General features: G+C 43.3%; 1 long non-coding RNA gene across 1 annotated transcript in view; it reads right to left on the reverse strand.

Moving 5' to 3' along the window:
• Nucleotides 1–3,675: 3,675 nt before the first annotated feature.
• The window catches only part of LOC134175137 (uncharacterized), an 81,007-nt gene continuing 64,151 nt past the window's right edge, over nt 3,676–20,531 (reverse strand). Inside the window, exon 3 of the long non-coding RNA XR_009968903.1 lies at nt 3,676–3,753. This is a non-coding gene — a long non-coding RNA (uncharacterized LOC134175137). The remainder of the gene's footprint in view (nt 3,754–20,531) is intronic.

Consider the following 20,531-nt stretch of genomic DNA (forward strand, 5'->3'; position numbering starts at 1 on the left):
TCTGACCAACATGCTTATTTATAAACTTCCTCCTGTGCTTTATGACAGAAAACTGATGTAATAAATACCATTATGTGGAAGAAAAGCAAGGAATACACTTGGATAATTCTTTGTGTTGGGTATACAAAAACCTGCTGTGATTTGGAAGCTTAGATGTGCCCTAACTTACTGCAATTATTAAGCCCCAGGTATTAGGGAAATCACATCTGTCTGTGTTGCACAGCTGAATTAGCTAGCCTGGTCTCATTATCCAATAAATAGGCAGCTTTCAGGTATTTCTCAGATCTATACTTGTAGTGATACGTAGAAGCAAGTTGTCAAAAGCATTTTTTTTTCAAAGGTGGTGTTTAGAGCTAATACAGGGGAAAAAATAATCCAGGTTTTGTAGGTCTAAAAGATGGGATTTGCAAAGTTGTCTCAGGCCTTTCTGACATCCTGTTCCTATTCAGGATGAATGTATGAATTGTAAAATGCAGCAAGGGCTTGAACTTCTTTAGATTAGGGGATGATCCCCCATGTTAGCTCAAAGGAGATTCCTGGAGAAGACAAGGGGAGCTCTGTGTGGATCAAGGGTGCAGAACTGGGCTGACAGGTTGGTTGCATACCACAGTTCTTTAAGCTTTAGCTATCCACCTCATGGCAACTGCAGCTCCTCTGCCTCTCTCCCCATTAGGATTCCCCAAAGAAGCCCATTTTCACCTGAATAAATATTCTGCTCCTGTCTTCATTTTTACACATGAGTGTTCCACTTTGTGCTAGAAGCATGCTACAGTAGCAGTACTCTGGGGATGTTGCTCTAATAGATTCACAAGGTTGACTTGTTTAAGTGGGATTTCATTGTATTACACAGAGGATTTTTTCATAAGGATGTGATTATTCCAGGACTGATCCTACTGCTGTGATATGACCACTTTTGGCACTGTGCATGCGTGGCATGGGATTAGTCTTCTGGCACCGTATAAAATGACTTAGACATGTTGTCTTACTTATTAGCATGTGGTATTGCAGATCATTTTACAAAGGCAACAGCTGCAACCATTACTCCTACAGTTATGTCATAATTTGGTATGTCAAACACCTCTATATAGTGCAGGCAAGAGGAACATTTATTTGTCTTACTTGTCAATACATTTATTTACATTTTCTTAAGCTTTTCCTTTTTGCAGTAGTAAAACAACGCACTCTCCATACAGCTAGCTTTCCCAGGAGCTGATGAGAGGGTGCAAAAGGAAAACTACTCAGGAGCTGTGGATTAACACATGCAAGATCCTATTCAGAATGGATTCATACAAATTAATATAATGAGCACTATTGTTAACACCACCATGACAACTAAGTTAGGTTCAGGGAGCCAGGATCTCTGAGTATCCAGAGAAGATGCAGCAGAGGCTGCATGCTCAGTCCCTCTGAGGGTACCCCTGCTCCCTGCTAGGATTCCCAGCCAGCTAGCTCTGAACCACGACACATGACCTCCAAGGAAAAGAGTGCACCATCTTCAGCATGTGCAAATCTTGACTTGCCCCAGGCAAGATGGATGCCATTCAGATAGGAACAATGTATTCAGACAAAAAGGGGGACCTCTGGATCATAGGCACCTCTCTGGGGCTCCAAGCATGTTGGATATGCACAGGGACACAAGCTAGTCACTTCTGGAACTCACAACTGCACTTAGCCTTTCTTGAAACACCTTCTGCCCCACAGCACAAACTACATAGAACACAGGCTTGCTGAGTGAAGGATAACTGGATGCTAAAAGAAGTCTGAGACAATACTTCAGTTTCTCTTTAAGTAATACAAACGCATGTAGAGTCACAGGTTCAGCGTTGCTCAGCTGGGCAGGGGGGCTAACACAAGATGGTCTTGAGGAGTGGGAGGTGGATATAAAGCTTTCCTCTACTCTTCCATAAATTCAGAAGGTTGAAGGCAACCTCTCTGACAAGTTCATGCTGCCATGTCCCTCTGTACCATGTCATCTCCACCTCAATCCCAGCCCTTTATGGCTCTCTCCCTGCTGCTGATGACGAGCACACAAAGTTTGGCCAGATGAGCTTTGTGTGTATGCACACCTTAGTGTACATTGAAAAATGAGCTGTTCCCACTGTAACACGTGTTAAAGCCTTTACCAAGACAGCACATTTTGGCCTAAATGTGCAAGGAGCATTCACAGAAGACACCCACCAGCAGATCCAAGGAGGTGGACTGTGTCAGAGCACTTATGAAGAGCAGCTGGAGTTGACTCCAAGGTAGATGCCACTAGAAGAGACTGTGTTTTTGAGCCATCCCTCCTGGGAAGGAAGCTGCCCCAAAATCACATCTAGTGAACTGCGGCAAGAGACAAACACACTGTGACTTTGGAGCTGCTGCTGAGAGGAAAAGGATTCTGCCTTAAGCCCTCTCACTGCTAGCCCAGCAGAAATCAGTACGAACTGGCATTTTGCAGCCATTCTATCCCTTCAACCCAACTCCTCCACATCACTTATCTATTTGCTTTGAAAGAAGAAAGAAGGAGGAAGGGAGATGGGGGTGGTGGAAACGGGTCCTCATTGCAACCTGCAGCAGCTGACATTTTTATTGTCTTTTCATTAAATAAGCCTCAGACACATGCAAATTCCCCTGTGTGCACTCCTCCTCCTCTTCCTCTTAAAAATTCATTAAGGAAGAGAGCCACAATCAAACCAGGAATGCAGGGTTACCTCTCCTACTTGTAGGCTGTCATCTGCACATCTTTGACTGGACAAAAGGTCACCGCAGAACAATGCAAGGCTATGGCTGCCTTTGTCTCAAAAGGCAACAACAGAAATCCAGTATGAGTTTCCTTATCCTCTGCAGTTAATGTGCAAGTGTGTGTGTGGAAAAGTGAGCACACATGGAGTAGTGAAAGTAATTTGTGCTTTCAGACTTCCCACTTTCTTCTCAAGTTTGATAACAGCCTAAAGTATCTCTGATCCCACAGATCCACTAGAAGCCACAGATAAGTAAGAGGGACTAATTTGTACTGCAGTGTCCTCTGACAAATAGCAATGCCCAGCAGTGCAGCAAGTACAGAATTTGATGCTCACCTCACTTATCTTTTCTAGACTAGATCTGGATTGTAGGTCAGATCCTGGCTGCAAGAAGCATCTTATTCTAGTACTTCATGGGCTGCTGTTTTCTTCAGGGCATTTTCCTTGCATGTTCAAGGGCCTGTAACTGTCTAAAGGCCACACCTTGCTCTACTCAAGTAAATGGGATCCATAATACCCACCTCTGCAAAAAGAGGAAAGCTCCACCTGTACAGAACCTGCAGAGAGTACACCCCAAAAGCTATCATTTACTTCCCCTTTGGAGGTAAGTCAGAGCAGTAGTTATGTTAAAATCAGGCCTGGACCACAGTGATACAAGTGTTAGACTTTAGCTAATTTTGTGGTGAATATACACAAACGTGTGTGCATGTTTGTGGTGCCTTTTATGCATCTTGGCCACTGTGACACATCTGGCTTGTAATCCTACCCACATTTTTGCCTCATGGAGGTTCTTGCATGGAGCTGAGCCAAGAGACTAAACTTAATCCAGTCCTCTCTGTAGGCAGCTCATATCAAAGCCACTCTCTTTCAGCAGGTGTTGCTCTTGCACATGGGAAAACCCATCATGGGAGATGAGCAGCCATAGGTAGAACAGAAAGATGCTAACACTGACCTCCAATGGGGCTTGGCACAGTCGAGAGCAAGTCCTTGAGATGATCTGTCAGCAGTTTTTTCTTACTACCAGGGATATCTGGGGAGAAGACTTGGGGTCACTGCCTTGGCTCTGAGAGACACTCTTCTGCCTGCTCTCTGGAAGCACTTGAGGGCCAGGTGAATTTATCTGCTATTGCATCATTTTTCCTTGCAGATCTGACAGCTCATAATACCTCTGGCGCCTGACAGCCCCACTCTTCTCCCATTGATAAATAATCTCTTTCTGATTTGAGCAACCAAGGAACATCTTGAGCCTGTCACACTGGAGAAGATCCATCAGTCTCTCGTGCCACAAGTGAGGTGTTTGAAAAATGCTGTTTGTGCAGCCATGCTGGGGTATTAATTCCTGGCATACCACTTGTATTTTGATTGTTTCTCACAGAACAACAACATATTTTAACTTTTTGCAAATGAATCAGCGTTCTGTTGTTATGGTAACTCAAACTCTAAAAATAATGTAAAGAAAAGACCACCTTTAATTGATCTCACAAGAAGTTGTTATGGTAACTGAAATTTTAAAAGTAACTAGGTTAAACTCAATTTCTTTTTATCCAGAGCTTTGCATAAACAAATTCTGATTAAAAGATCAGGTTTAATTTAATCAGTTAATTAATGTCACTAAATGTCATTTATCTTACAACTCTCATTTATATTCAGTGCAAAATTACCTAACTTGCTGAGTTCTAACTATTCAGCCATCAATCTGGTATTCTGGAATAGAATGACTGTACAATTTATTTTTGGTCATGGAGTGGTTAAAATTGAAGACACTTCTTTTATATCCTATAAGTGGCCCAGTTTTTCCCTCTGTAGCATGGGTGTAACGCCATCAGGTAATCCTGATATGAGAGTCACTCACGTGCTATATGAATGAAGGCACATGCTCTGCTGACTTCTGTATCTCTCCAAAGGAAGTATCTTCATCCTGTCTGTCTCATTTCTCCTCTGCAGTGTCCAGACTTTCTGTCTCTGCACCCCCCCCCCCCCCCCCCCCCAAGGCTGTCTCACCTTTCTGCCCAAATCACTCTTTCCTTCATCCTCTGTCAGAGCTGGCAAATCATTTCCCACTCTAACCCCCTAAATCGGCAGTGACGTTTCCTCTGCTGCGGGTGTATTTACCTCTTTCAAGAGCTGCCTATCTCTACATTGCACAGTCCCTGACACTTGCATCAGCTATACCTCCCTTTCTTGCTCCTATTCTGTTCAAACCTTCCACATTGCCCCTTGAGTGCTTCCAGTGCACCCTAAATTACTGCAGCCAAGCCCAGCTCTCTGCTCATTTCACTGGTATGTTCCTCTGTAACTTCCTTTTACTTTTGCCGCTGAATTTAATCTCCTTGTCCTTGCTATCCACAATTTGAATTGCATAGCTCCTGGTTACTGCTTAGTTCACTGCTCATTTTTTCACAGATTAATAGAGTGAAAGGCTACGCAAGGTTTATTATGACCATTTAGCTTAACAGGCCACAGAATTTCATCCAGGAATTTCTGTGTTGAACCTATAACTTTCTTTTGAACGATTTGTATGACTTTTACAAAGACGCCTAGTCTTGATTAAAAGACTGCAACTAATGGGGAACTCACTACATCCCAAGATAGTTTGACCTAAAGATTTAACCCTCCCCGTTAAAAGTAAATGCATCATATCTTTCATCCAAATGCGGCTAGCCTCAGCTGACAGCCCTTGGACTTCTCATGGACTTTAACATTTGAACAGTTCACCTCAAGGGAAAAAAATTACTGTGGGTCAGCTTCCCTGTGATAATCACCCCTATTCATGCTCTTACCTACAGCAAACTACAATAATGGAGAGATGATTTATTAGGGGAGCCTGTCTCCCCGAGTAAGAGGGGTAAACACGCACTTGCAGAGAAGGCACAAACTGCTTCTGCATAGCAGCTGGTATAAGATAATCTATTTTTCCTGGAACCTTGTCTATATGTCTTCCTTTCTGCTGCAGTTTCTTTCCCAGATGGAAGATTAGCATCAGAAATTTTCTTGTGATATTGATGGTTATACATCTCAGTCAAATTACTTCTTAACCTTCTTTTGGATAACCTAGAAAAGACCTGTAAGAGCTTTTTAAGTCTCTCATTGCAAGGGAGAATTTCCAGGGCCAGGAATCATGCTTTCAGGTTTTTTGTCCTGCTTTTCCAGTTTTCTCCATCCTTTCCGCATGTCTGAGCATGAGCACTGGACACAGAATTCAGCAGATCACTCAGCAATCCCATATCAAGAAGTGACATCATTCTCTCCCCAGCCCTACTAAATCCCTTTATTTGTTTGCCCAAGGATTGCATCAGCCTCTGTAGCACCAGTTTCACACTGGAAATTCACATTCATTTGTTTGCCCAAAATAGCCCCTGCATCCTTTCCAAAATTTTTACTTCCCAGTTCTCAGTCTGAAACTGAAAATACAACCTGCATTCTTGGCTTGTGTATACATGACCTTCCCAGCGGCTGTATGCATACAACAGCTTTCTAAAAGAATCCAGCTTACCACACAATCTAGATCTTGCCGTAGGAATGCTCTGTCCTTATTAGCATCACTTATCATGCCAGAAATGTTTATTTAATCTGCAAAGTTTACCAGCAGTGCCACCTTCTTCCACCTCAGCTGTAACTTCTTATGCATTTGCCTCCAAGCTTTCAACCTTGTCTCCTTGTCTGCTCTTAAATCTTTAGCTTTGTAAACCACAACTCTGAAGCAGCAATTTCCCAAAGGCACTGAGCCTGCCTCCAGAGCAGTGCAAGCAGATCATAGGATTGAAAAATATCCATTAAAAAAGAAATCCCAGAAATTACCGTTTAAGGGAAACACATCGAAAACTGCCCTAGTCAACCACAGCACATCACAGTGTACCACATTCACTCTTCAATCAGTGCCTGGCTATTCTATAAACTGTTTGAGTCAGGTCCCTGTGTTGCAAAGCTTCTTGCATCACTTAATACTATCAACATATTATTATAAATCACATTAACAGCAAATGCAGTATGTGGCTTGTAAGCACAAGCATGCCAACAGCTATGAATCAATCTAGTTGCCTTTTTTGATGTACTGTAATCAATCCATAAAACAGTTGTGGAAAGGATTGTGCTTTGTCCTTATGAAATGGGAAATTCTCCAAATGCAAGTGGTTTCATATCAAATGCTTCCCCAAAAATTAAGCTTTTAATTTAATCAACATGAGTTTAAAAAAAAAACCTTTCTCTCTCACAGCTGTCAGCTGAAGAGAAACAGATTCTACTTTACATCTTAAAAAAAAAAACCAAAGAACCAACCCCCAAAAGCTACCTTGTCTTCCTTTTAAATGTTTGATTGTCATTCATGACACAATCTGCTGTAACTGTCCTGCTTAGCTCCCTCACTGAGACGGACATTTCTAAGTTTTGGCAACATCTCTGCTAGCAGCTAATGTCGGTTCTGATATTTTGCTTTCCCTGCATGTACGATCTTCAGCTGATATGAATGGTTTTACCTGCTTATACTGAGAGTGGAATATTATAACTGATGACATTCACTGAATAGCTAAGAGGAGGATGATAACTACAGGAGGTCCTAAATTTGTAGGAGGTCCTACAAATTTACACATCGAGCATTATTTATTGTTATTGTGGCGTTTATGGAGAAGCCACATCTCTTGTGTCACTCTTAAAAGTGACCTCAAATCTTTAGTCACTGGTTTTATGGGGAGGAGATTTCTTGTGTTAAATGACAGGGCCAGTCACCCAATACAGGTTAATATGAATGAGTAAACAGCTTTGGAAAATCACAGATCACCAGATTTACTCAGAGCTCCAGCTAAAGTTCCATACCTTCCACCACACACTCAGAATGCCTATTACTAGAGAATCCTAGGAGTTTGGAAAATGCAGATGATCTGTAGTATTTTGTGCTTGAGGTGTACATAGCAAAGCAGCTGATCAGAACATGTAATCCATTTTCTAAACTGTAATTAGGTGAACAGAACATACTCATCATTTATATATATATATATATAAAACCATTAAAGATGATTGGAATTAATCTTTTTCCCATAGAAGCTTCTAAGAACCTTCCCCTTTATCTTTTCCAGAGAAGTACCAAGTTTTCAGAAAAAAAACCCAACCCTTTAATATTTGCATTCTAAAATACCTCTTTGGCATTTGTGGTTTGAGTATCTCCCACTCCCTTCTTCTCTGTCGCTTTGGCACCATGGCTATATTCCAGGTCTTATGGTGTTCTGCTGCCATCTTTCTTGCTGATCCTGCTGTGGGTACATGTCTCTGCTGGTGTTACAAGCATGATCCCAGCCCACGGTGAGCTAGAGAACACCAAGTTTGGTGTGAGACATCACATCAGAATTTTAGAATGAAGACAGTTGTAATTTGCTTATATACTTCTTTTTTACAATTTACAATTTACAATTTACAGGAAATTTCTGTTGAAAGCAGACACATTTCAACTTTGTTTGAATGGCATCTTTTTTCATAAAGGCTTTTTCAGAGTAGCTTTGTGGAGGAGGTCTGGTAGTCATCACAAAGTTTTGATTAATGCTGTAAGAGCACAACATCTCCCTAACTGAGGAACCCAAGTCATGGGATGAGGTACGTATGAACCTGACACACAGGACTCCAGTACCCACAGAAGTAGTTTGCTGACCCAGTGCCTGACTGAAAACTTTTACTTACAGGTATTGAGTGTCTGTTCATAGTTAGTTACTATACATTTTTCCCAGTCCACACAGGGAGAGGATTGAGGCCCTGGCCAGACAGAGCTTATTACATCAGAAAAATATTTGAAAGCATAGATCCAACTGAATGAAACTGCAGCCAGGCCAAGCTTGTGTACAGCCATTGAAGTTACTAGGGCACAATAGCTGGAGGACAGGCAGGGCAAGCCAGAAATTGCTCAGCTGAATCCCCTCCAGACCATGTTAGACACATTATTTATCTTCTTCTCCTACAGGTCTCTCTTGCCAAGGAAGTGGGGGAGAGAAGCATAGCTCAAAGAGCTGTTTACTTTCCTGTTGAATGAACAATTCTGAATGAGCAAGATCAGTCTACAAGGCTGAAAATGCAATCCTGTCTTGTTAAAACAAATAAAAAGATAAGAAATTAGGCTGGCTCTTCAAAAGATATTCTATCTCTAGGGAAAGCAACAGGGCTTAATTCTGTCTGTCACTCACTCCCCTCTCAGGAGGGGACGCTCTGCCATCCACACCAAAAGCCTCCACACCATGCGTAGATGTCTGCATGGTTGCAGCATTCACAGGCAACCCACAGCCTTGGAGCACTTTTGAAATCAGTTGGACGATGGCACAAAATCCCTTCTTCCCTGTGCCATCATCTGCTGTGCATTAGCGGACATGTGGGATAAGGGCTAGCCAAGGTTCTGGCCTCTGCCTGTAATCCATTCCATCTGCAGGGATGAATCCACTTTGCAACCCTAACAGCTGAGCAGTGCTAGGCTCTCCTCTTAAACAAATGTTCTGGGAGAAAACAGTGGGTATATTGGGAATGACTTACACTGGGATCCCCAAAATTATCTAGAAAGTGCATACTATATTAGATATTGTAAAACCTAATAATAATACATACATATATTTTGGAACCAGATGTTCAAGATTATTATTTCTCAAAATATCAAGGTGAAAAAGATTCAATTCTGCTGTAATTGGACTTTCAGATTCCCAGGGAACCAGCCAGTTCTCACTAAACATTGTGGCTGTTCTCAGGACATTCTGCCCATCAACAACTTTTGAATTAGGTTATGTTCTGTTGAGAAAAGGTTCACAAAGTTCAAGGCAGACAGAGCGTAGCTCCTGGGCATACACAAGAAGCATTATGTGCTGGCTTCCCCAGGCCCAAAGCAATCCTAGAGCAAACTTCCCTGCAAAACGAGCTTTAGATTCCTTCTGGATTTTGGTTAAACACATCTCTCTCTTCCTTTGTTACACTGGCAGTTTCCAGCTAGCTCCCAACCCAATTGCATATGTCTGAAGAAAACCAGCTCCTTGTATTTACAGAGAGTACTGCAAACAAGAGAAGCATGAAGTTAACATAAAGGGTTTTTACTCCCTCAGAAAGGAATAATGAGCAAGATGAGCTGCCCAACAGAAAGAATTGCCCTTGATTCAGGGGATTAATTTGCTTGATACCATGAAATAAGACAATTTAAGGGAAATTAGAATTAATATAAAACATTTGTCTTCAGACACGGTTGAACAGTACCATGGAAGAGTATGATAGTCAACAGGGTGTAAGAGAGGTTCAGGCTGTAATACTGCAGCTACTTTAAAACAAGTTTTTGATGCCAAATATTGTGTATATGTTTTTTTGTAAATCACAACATAGTTGCTATATTGCTCGTGGGCAACTATACAACCTTGTTATAGGGAGGCAGACTGACAAACATATTTTCTTCTGCTTACTACTTTACCTAACCTATTAGTAGCATTTGCTTTAGAGTAGCACCCAGGGAGATGGGTCATGGACTGGCTCTCCATTTTGCAAGGTGCTACACAAACACAGACTACAAAGACTGCCTTTGCCTTCAGAGAGTTTACAGTCTGATGTCTTTTCTTGCTCTGCCATGAAGTGCTACATCTGATGGGGGATGTCCACAGAACTTTTTCATTTTTTTCTCAGTGTGTTTCTTTGAAAATCCTGCTGCTGCTTTTTTCATTGTTGTATTATGAAGGACAAATCTCTGAGAGCCACAGGTCTCCTTTTCCAAGTCACTTCTCTTTATGCTTTGCACTTGCTCTGTCACTTGGTCAAAGGATGACATTCTCTGACTGGCTTGCATACACAGTGTGGTAGAAATAAAACCCTGGGGTCTCCAGTGATGTGCAAGTTGACATTCCCATGGATGGGTAGGTGATCTGAATCCATAACTAGCCCTGGCAGCAATGGGTGGCAGATTGCCTTGGGCGCAGTTTCACCACAGTACACAGTGCTACTAACACTGCAAGCAGCTCTTTGGCCACTGTGAGCATGGCAGAACTGCCAGTATGGCCTCCTCCTGTGGAGAATAAGCCAGTAGATAAATCACCATGGGTGGGCTTTAAAACATTGCCTACATTTTTAATGTCCTCCTGCCTAGCAAGTGCTGTCCCTGAGCATAATACCAGCAATATTTATGTACGGATGGGCATTCTCCCCATATTCACGGGCAAGTGCGTAAATGTTAGGGATAATAAAGAACTCTATTTGAAAGCATGACTCAATCTAATCACATTCTTAACATTTAGGAATCGGTGTGCCGGGGCTGGTTCAAGGAGGACTTATGCTGTACCGAGGAGAGCTAACCTAGACAGTGCAAGTAACTGTGGCCATCAACAGATCAGGCCTTGAATGGAAAGAAAGATCATTTGTGACTTCTATGATGACCATCTTCTTTGAACGCAGCTACAGAGAAAGCAGGGGATGGCTCTCTGCCTGCAGGCCATATCTCCTGTGTTACCTATGGTGGAAGCTACTCAGAGAAGAGCTGCAGGCTTGGCTCTTTCTGTTCCCCAGGCACTTGACTGCCACTACAGTGTGCATTAAACAGCCCTTGAGAGCTACAGGGGGACAACCCGCTTGGCAGCAGCCAGGCCTTCACGGCAGCCTGGACCGTGACTCCAGGTAGGAGGGACTTCCACATGCTAAACACCTAGTGCCCTGGAGCTTAGGTCGCAGCTCAGCACTGTGGAAAGGCGGCAAGCCTCTTCTTCCTGGACTTAGAAAGGGACAGGAGGTGTAAGCATACAAACCTCCCTCCACTGCTGAATGAAACCGGTCCGGTCCGCAGCACCATCCTAATAAGACAGGGAGGCAGCAGAGGGATGTAACCCAGGCTTGGAGAGGGTTAAGAACAAGCGTCTTAAGGCTGCTACTGGCTGTGCTTTGCTCTCCCAGGTGAGGGAATTCAGTCAGCAAAGAGATTTTTAAACTTCATTTTCCCTGTCTACAGGTGCCTGTCTTCCAGTATTAGTCCCAGGAACTGCACACCAATTACCTCATATATTCACTGAAAGTGCAGTACAATACAACCTATTGTTATATAGTGGCCTTGATAGAAAACCCCATGAAATGCTTGACAGTAGTATTGGGTCCATAAAAGTGTGCGTGGTCATGAATACATGTGAGGGTTCAGTCCCTTGCTCTTGATTCCTGTTCTCTGCTGGAAACCACTCTGTTACAATTCTCTCAATTTCAGCACGGAGCAGAGGTGGAGGAAGGGAATATCACAGCTCTGTGTCACTGTCTGCAAATGTTCAAGGACACAGAAGGGCCATCCTGCTAGATGCAAGATAAATGGACCCAAGGGACACACAGAGACATGCAAATACAGAGTCATGAACACTGACCCATAGCTGACCACCAGTGACTGGCCTGACCCTCAGTACCATTAGGGCTGCCATAGAAAGAAGCTGTGTGCTCATTGCTGCAGCAGAAGAGACCGAATTTTCCATGGCAGCACTTTGGTTCAGCCACACATACTGTACACAAGCAGCTTAATCTAATCTTTGCAGCACTCAGCAAATGAAGGGCATAAAGTCACATCATGAACCACCTGCTTACTCTTGCAGTGGGCCCACATTTAAAAAAGAAGGATTTTGCTTTCAAAGTTCGAATTATTTGTAACCATTTGACTAAACTTACCTCTAAAAAACACAATAAAATGTCAGTGCTGCAGTTCCATGAGTCAACTGGGGCTGGAATCAAAGAGCCAACTGTGAAGCTGAAGACAAACTTAGCTGCATAACCTATGCTCCAAAAAATCTGAGAGAGATTCATGGTGTGTCTGACTTAAACGACTGCTGGTTTTGGAGTCTGTATAGCCAGTGGAGACGGACACACATGAAAACTAAGGGGCCATTAGAGGATCCTGAGGTGCATGGGGACCACTCTCTCAGCACAAAGAAAGTAGCCCACTGAGGTGAGCCCACCTCCCATGCCAGGGAGCCCCTGTGGCAAGTAGAAGTTGGGACAAAGCAGAGGAATCTGCTGCCCCTTCCCACCTGCTGACCAGTTTCTCTACCTCATCCTAGCCAGAAAGTTTAAAGGAATCCAGAACATGGTGTGTTGTGACTTCAGAGAGGCAGTTTCCACTCTGGGTCTTTCAGAAACTGTTCAAGACCCAAGGAAGAAGGCCAAAGTAATTCTTTCTGCTATTAATATCACTGCAGTAACACCCATGTGCTGCAGCTCAGACCCAGGGATTTTCCTTGTGTTTGTAGGAATACCTTGCAGAATGAGACACTTAGAAAAAGTACCCAAAGACTCTGATTTCCTCTTAACAGACTGCTTTCCTTTACAACCCTTGAATTTTGTTTGCAGTGACCAAGGCACAGACAAAACAATAAACCTCACACTTCATTAGGTCTGATTTTCATTAAAGCCCTATAGAAATTGAAAAAGAAAGAAAGAAAAGACAAGGAAGCTAGAACCTCAAAAATCTGCCCATAACTAAACTTCACACATTATTACCCACACAGATAGCCACTGGTCTCTCAAATGTTTTAGCAAGCAGTTGCAAATGAACTACATTGCAGACTAAAGAACAATGATCTAATGATGTTTAAAAAGAAATCATAATTCTCTTTGTTATGTGGTGCCCTGCCCAGTGCTTGGAGCCCCTGCTGCTAGGAGATGTCCAGAGAGATGTGTTCCTAAGGATCTTATAAAATCTGAATCCTGCAAAGCATTAGCTGTGCTGCAGTAAGTGGAGGGAAGGGTTCACTGAAACTTTAGCTAAAAATTTTGATGTATTAGCAGTTACAGGGGAAAAAAATGGGGTGAAAATATTTTCAGTCCGACGTCAGATATAAAACATTGGTGAACTGAAGAGTGCAAGAAATTCTGCTTTGGGTTGAATAAAAATTTGGACTGAAGTAGTTTTGCTGACCTGTATGTTGTGTAAACAAGTTCAGAAATAGAAATGTCACACCAGCAATTGAAAATCACTATGTTTCATTAGAAAAAAAAATGACCAAATGGTGATAATTTGAGTTTTAGGGATACTTCTTTTTAATTTTTAAACACAGCTGTTTAAACCAAGATTTATTTCAAAATTATCTTGCTTCTATGAGGTCAGATCATGTAATGCTTGCCCAGGGACATGTGTGGTCCTATGTGACTCCAGTCTAGGGCTGATGTATCCATCCATCTTGGTCCTGCCCAGGTCCTGCCTGGTGCCATCACAGTGTTGCTTGAGAGGCTTGCAAGTAGTTTGCTGGGTGATGGGGCCCTGTCACATGTTTCTGTGTTTGCCGAGACTGGATTCAGCAGTTCTCAGCTGATGAACTCCCTCATCTTCAGTGTGAAAAATGCAGGTTAGACTCTAATACCTACCCGGTGCCCTTTAATTTCACTTGCCTGGTGCTGATAATTGGAAAACGAACATTACCCAGGCAGCAGAGGATGGCTGTAGTGGGTTTGATATAATCAGCATCCCCATGCATGTCCAAGTTAGTCTTGTCTTATTTTAATTCTGGTAATATTTCTGTTTAAAGGCAGCTCATTTTAGGCATCTGTTGAAAGGCTGGAGACTACATCCAAAATGAAAGCAGAAGAAATGAACATAATGTGCTGGCTTTTCACCACCCCCTGCTTCTTTCCATATCAAATTAACAGCAAAGACCTTTTAAAGTACCTCACATAAGCATCCTTGTTATCTAAATTGTCCTGCTGGTAAGAATCAGGCCCTGAGCACAGCTGCATTGAGGTGACTCCCACTGCTGGATCAATAGCTGGCAGGGCTCCTCAGCAAAGAAGCTGACAGTGGCATTGCAACCTGCCACTTGGAACACTCAGCATCCTAATTCTTTGCCACATGCAACATGTGAAGCCCCCAGAGAAGAGAATATAGAGCAAAGCACAGTGGAGTCCTCCCTTCCTCCATTTCTGGTCCCTCTTGTTTATACTTGCCAAGGTTCAACAGGCATTTTAAAATGTCGGGGAGCAGGAAAAGGATATTCTGTCTGTCTCCATTTTATAATGAGTTTATGTGGGAATAGTGAGAGGGGGGAACCTGGGCCATCACTTTGTATCTGGTTTGAAATACAGTGGTTTGGTTTTTTTTTTTCCATAAACTGAAAGGTTTCAGAAGGATAATGCTAAGCAGAACAGAGAAATGACACACCATTTATACAGGTTTTGTTAAGTAATGAGCTAGATTCCTCAGTGATCAATCTCTCGCCTTCAATTAACAGCAATAAATTCCTCATAAAATAGTCTAAACAAGGCTGAATTTTCTTCTTGCTTTACATTATTTATGCGGCATGTTTGTTATTCTTGTCCTTAAAGCAACTTTATATATTATGTCTAGTTTCTCAGCCAGAAAAACAACTTGCCACTGCAGCATGATCTCAGCAGCAGGTTATCGCTACCCGGCTGATCCCTGTCTTGTAATGCACGCAAACACACTGCCCCTTAGAGGTGACATCCAGTCATGGCCACAGGGACGGAAATCGCAGCTGCGGAGGTATGTTTTGATTGCAATGTGTTTATGCAATTGTGACCAGCTGGCTGGCTTACCAGAAAGAGAAGCTGATTTTTTTTTTTTAAATTTAGAGTGAATGTCCACATTTTGATCTCAGATAAGCAGTAAAAATCTGGCATAGCTCCTTTGATTTCGATACTGATTTTTTGCAGTGAACATATCCAATGTCAGGTTCCTGACCCCAGCTCCTTTTCCTGAAAACTCTGTCACTTAAAGACAAAGAATCACAACTGCAGCCGCAGTGTCTTTCCAGATGCTGTTGGACATGGCTGTGCTTGAAATACAAGAAACCCCACAGAGACTGGAAGCAAATTGACATGTTGCCATCTACCTTAACAAATGAGTATGGAAATGATGAGAAAGGAAACAGCAGGCTAAGCTTATTACTTCATCAACTACTACAACAGCCACCAAACCTATTTTGGCTCCACTCTGCACTTCCCCGCTCACTGGGGATGCTGCCTCAGCAAGGCAATAGGCATCCTCATGGAAAGCACGACCATGACAGCCCAGCCAGCCCTCGGCCACCTCAAGGGATGCTCTCTTGTGTCAAGTGCTTCTCTGTCTCCTGACCTAATGGAATATTAAGGAAAATCCATCTCATTCTTCCCATCAGCAGCTGCCTCTGCCCTGCCAAGACAGGCAGGGTAGCACACAGACAGGGTAGGAAGCAAAGAGCAGCAAACACTCTCTTGTGTCCATCTGCCTCACCTGAGAGCAACTTCTCTAGCTAGGATTTTCTGCTAAGCAAACCAATGTGTATGTGTCTCCTGTGCAGGGCTGGAGGTAGGGAATGAACAGTAAGCTCTGTGGGACACAAAACCACTATGTAAGCATGCTGGGAAATAAGGCATTTAACTTAAAATGAGCAGAATGAGGAGCTCTGGGCCAGCAAGAACTGTGAGTCGCGCCCCCAGCAAGAGCTAGCACAGCTTCAAGTCATTGGTTGGACTTGGCATTGAAATTTCAGCCTTCTCTGTCACTCCCTGTCCAAGAGAAAGCAGGCATACAGCAAAGGGCTGGGTCCATTCTGCCCGGCAAAGAAAAAGGCTCCACAAACATGACTTGCCCCTTTCCTCCATTTGCCCCCTTTTTGACTTTTGATAACTCCAAATGCTAGGTGAAGCACCGGTGCTTGCATCTTTTTTGACTTTTATTTGCACACTGCACAAATCGATCGGCCTTAGAGGCAGCAGATCTTCAGGAGTGAGATAACCATTTCTCTGAGCTAGGGACCTCAAGCAGGAAGTGGTGTGAACTGAAATGGGGAGAATCTCCAGGGTCCAAGAGTGATCCACCATAAAATCATGATCCAAGAGCTGGAAAAAAAACATGGGTTTGGCTCTGCTATGGCTAGAGGGAGGACAGGTCTTCTGCGAGACAGGAGAGACTGAACCAACTAGGAACAGAGAAAACCCGGCTCCATCTCTGCACAGGAAGCCAGGAGGTGAGGGTGCAGTTTGTCCTTATGCCTGCCAATACACGGATTTGGGCCACTCTCAAATGGAAGGGAAAAGTACATCCCAAGGGGGTGGGATATGTAAGTCAATGTCCTTATTCTACAAATTAAAATAACAACCATTTTGCAAACCATTACTGGAATTGCTATGCCTGGATTCAGTGTGAGGAAGTGGGACTCATTAATTCTCATCTGACATTGCCTTTTATCTAGTGACCAGGGTCAACCTACAAGGGGAACACCCAGCCAGACATTAACAAAACAGGAGGTGCATGCATGCGTTTGCACAGGAAGAGAGAGTGAGTTATAAAAATGCTACTTTCCCTTGGGGTAAAACTTGCTACATGAGATTTTAATGAGTAATTAGGTTCTTGGAGACTGCCCCTCTACACAAAGTTAACCCAGTGCTGCTAGAGATAGAGGTCAAAAGAGAAGTCCCCTCCACAAGCACTGCCCTTCCCTGGTGGGGATGGTCATGTCCATGCATGCCTGCAGACCAGTGTGTCTGAGAAAGTCCAGAGCCCAGAGGTCAGCAGATCAGCCAGTGCCAAAATAAGTTCCTCTGTATTTGCAACAAAAGCATCCACCACAACCCTTACCTTGCTTTATCCCATCACTCTCTTTGCTTCTCCTCCCCTTAAACATAACTTTCTTCCTGCAGAGAATTACTGTGGGAGAAGCCTTGTCTACATACTAACCTTTGACACAGAGGCCTGAAGTTTCTGAGGAAGATAGACAAACCATTGCCATGTACACCACTTGACAGACTTCCACTCTAACCTTGAGCAGTCCTTCATCAGGCCTGACCAGAGACAAGGAAGACTTCTTGGGCTTTTTCTAAGTGCCAAGTGTATGCCATCTGCATGTAACTGACTTTGCAGAAGAGAGAACTCACCCTTTCCCTCAGGCTGCATTTGCATGTCCCTTCTAGAAGGCAGTTCAGTAGAATGTCCACAGTGGGCTTACTTGAGAAAGAAGATCTGCCAAGAACTGAGTAAGGACTCTAAGAACCAAGTCACTGACCCAAGCTCCTGCTTGGGGTGGCAACACCACCACACAGATCCCTCCATTAAATATATCAAGCCATTTTGAAATGTCAAAGTTGTTTTCCAGTACTCACTGTAAGGACACAGAATGTACTAAAACACCATCTCCCATCACAAACTCTCTCTACTACAATAGCAGCTGTAGAATTCTCTTTGTGGCTTGCAAAGAAGCGACGGGATGCAGCAACCCACAGAGCTCCCTGTGAGGTTGTGCCTGCCACACCCTGCTCCCTAGCCTTCCTCCTCCTCCTCCTGGGGAGAACAATGGGGCTTTGTCAGCACTAGGAGGAGTGAGCACTAGCAAAGCACAATGGCCTTTTTCATCCTAGCTTCAAGGCATTTGTGGTTGGAAAAAGAAATGCATTCATCTTGTAAGAGCAAGGAATATCTGTGATAGAATTGGGCTTTGCCCAGAATTCTGTATTTGACCTCCAGGGAATAGAGCTGAACATGGATCACAATCAAAATATTTTAGCTTACTCCTCTCTCTTTGCTCCAGGCAATTTTGAGAGCCTGCACTTCTTCCTTTACCAATACGCTAATAGCAGTGGTGACCTAAGCTCTAATGTCTTTAATGTCCTCCCTAGCTTGGGGAACCTATTCATGTCATTAGGACAGATGGAAGCAAAGGCTTGCTTATTGCTTGTGAACAAACTCACCTTTAATCCTTGAGTTCCATTTAGCCAGGAAAGAGTTAACACCCACACCTCTCACTGAACATATTGGCTCATCCAGGAAAAAAAAATATCCCAGAAAATTGGATGTCAGTAGATTATCCTTCTCCAGATCCATGGATTAGTGTGCTTGGAGAGGGTATCCAAGTGGAAAAGAACGTAATATTACTGTATGTGCAGGGAGAGCCTTCACCTCCTCTGCAGCTCAATTACACATTTCTCTTATCACAGGCATCACATGATGCCTACTCTCATACCTTGCTTCACTTAAGCCTACTATTGCATTTCTAGAAATAATATAAAGTCTCTTGAAATTGTGAAGTTCCCCGCCACAGTAGATCATATGTTGGCTAAAGCATTTCTTTCCCCCTCAGTTCTCCCCCTTCTGCTCTCCCACGTCACTTCCTGATTTGATTAGTTCCCTGCATGAAGGGATCGAGACATTGCAACATCCATCTTTCAGTTTCTCTGTGACAGGCACACACGTACAAGTTTCCACCTACAGTTTAAGGCCAAACTCTTTTCTCAGATTCCCTTATGCCAACCTAGAGCAAATGCTACAGGCTCACATACCTTGGGAGTCAAAGAAATTACTCTGGACTTCTGTAGGTTAAGGAAAAGTTTGGAGTGCAGAGAGAAACCAGGAACCAGCATAGCTGGTGCCAGCTGTCTCACATGCCTGACGCTTTGCCACAGAAGATGTGGTGCAGTCAAAGCCAGGGAGGCTGAATGACAATGTCTGCAGTGCCAGCTCTTTAAGTTATTACAAGTCTTGCGGCACTGTGACATTTATTCTTAGAGCTCTGGCCTCGGGATCCAGTGGCTTGTCTGACATTCTCTGCTTGCTCTTTCTGCTTGCTTGCCTTCCCCCCCCCCCCCCCAATTTACTCTTCATAGTTATCATAGTTATGGAAGAAAGCTTGAAAACAAGAACCAAACAGATCTAGTTTGAAAACAAAAGACTGATTAAGAAGAGGATGTCCCCAGCAGATGGAGGGAAGTGACCTCTCTCTCCTCACCACTAGAGAGACCACAGCTGTGCCCAGTTCTAGGTTCCCCAGTACAAAGAGACAAGGACATACTGGAATAAGCCCAGCAAAAGGGCAGAAAGATGGTAGAGGAATTAGAACATGTGCCATATGAGAAGAGGCTGAGAGAGCTGGGATTATTTAGCCTGGAGAAGGCTCAGGGGGACCTTATCACTGTGTATAAACTCCTGAGGGGGGCAGGGAGTAGGGAATATAGGTCCTGACTCTTCCCAGCAGTGTCCAGAGGCAGCACAAGAGGTAGTGAGCACTAACTGAAATACAGGAAATTTCATTTGAATGTAAGAAAAAATATATTTTTATTTTCTTTTTTCTCCCCCCTTTCTCTCACCTGTGAAGGTGACTGAGCACTGGCACAGGCTGCCCAGAGAGGCTCTGGAGTCTGCATCCTTAGATGCTCAAAACCCTGACTAGACAGGGCCTGGAGCAGCGTGCTACAGCTGACCCTGCGTTCAGCAGGGGGTGGGACTGGGTGATCTCCACAGATGCCTCCCAATTTCAGCCCTCCTGCGATGCTGTGATTCTCTAATAGAATGCCAGAATTACAATTTAAAATGATAATTTCTAGCTTTAAAGCCATTTAAAATTCTGGGAGGGGAGCCGATTCATTATTTTTCAGGACCTCTGTTAGCAATATTATGTCACGTTTCCCTTGAGCTCCAATCCTCTCCTTTCGGTAGGCGCAAGCTCTGGGACCAGCCCTGGCCATACACTGCACAACATGATAGACAATCACCTACAATAGCTTCTGATGGGTGAGATTTGAACATCACTTTAACCAAACAAAGGTGAAGCTGAAGCTTCAACATTACAATATGCAGCGCCTCGGTAAGTTTCCAGTGTGTCTTGCATATTTGCTCATTTAAACAACCACACATGAAACTGAACTTAGGGATCAAAAACAGTGAAGATGTTGGGAGTTTTAGATGGGAATTTGTTTGAAGTTTGGTTCAGATAGGATCTTTATCAGCATAATTGACTCTTACAGCTTTACATTTAATTTTTGAAAGTCTGTTAAGAGTAATCAGTAGCTGTATTTATTCTCCTTCATTTACCTGTTTGCCATCAATCAAGATTAAAAAAGCTCACCTTCCTAGTATAAAACAAAGATTTAAAA

Source organism: Pezoporus occidentalis, unplaced genomic scaffold (assembly GCF_034315485.1).
Source record: "Pezoporus occidentalis ecotype Australia unplaced genomic scaffold, CSIRO_AGI_Poc_V1 ctg66, whole genome shotgun sequence".
NCBI lineage: Eukaryota > Metazoa > Chordata > Aves > Psittaciformes > Psittacidae > Pezoporus > Pezoporus occidentalis.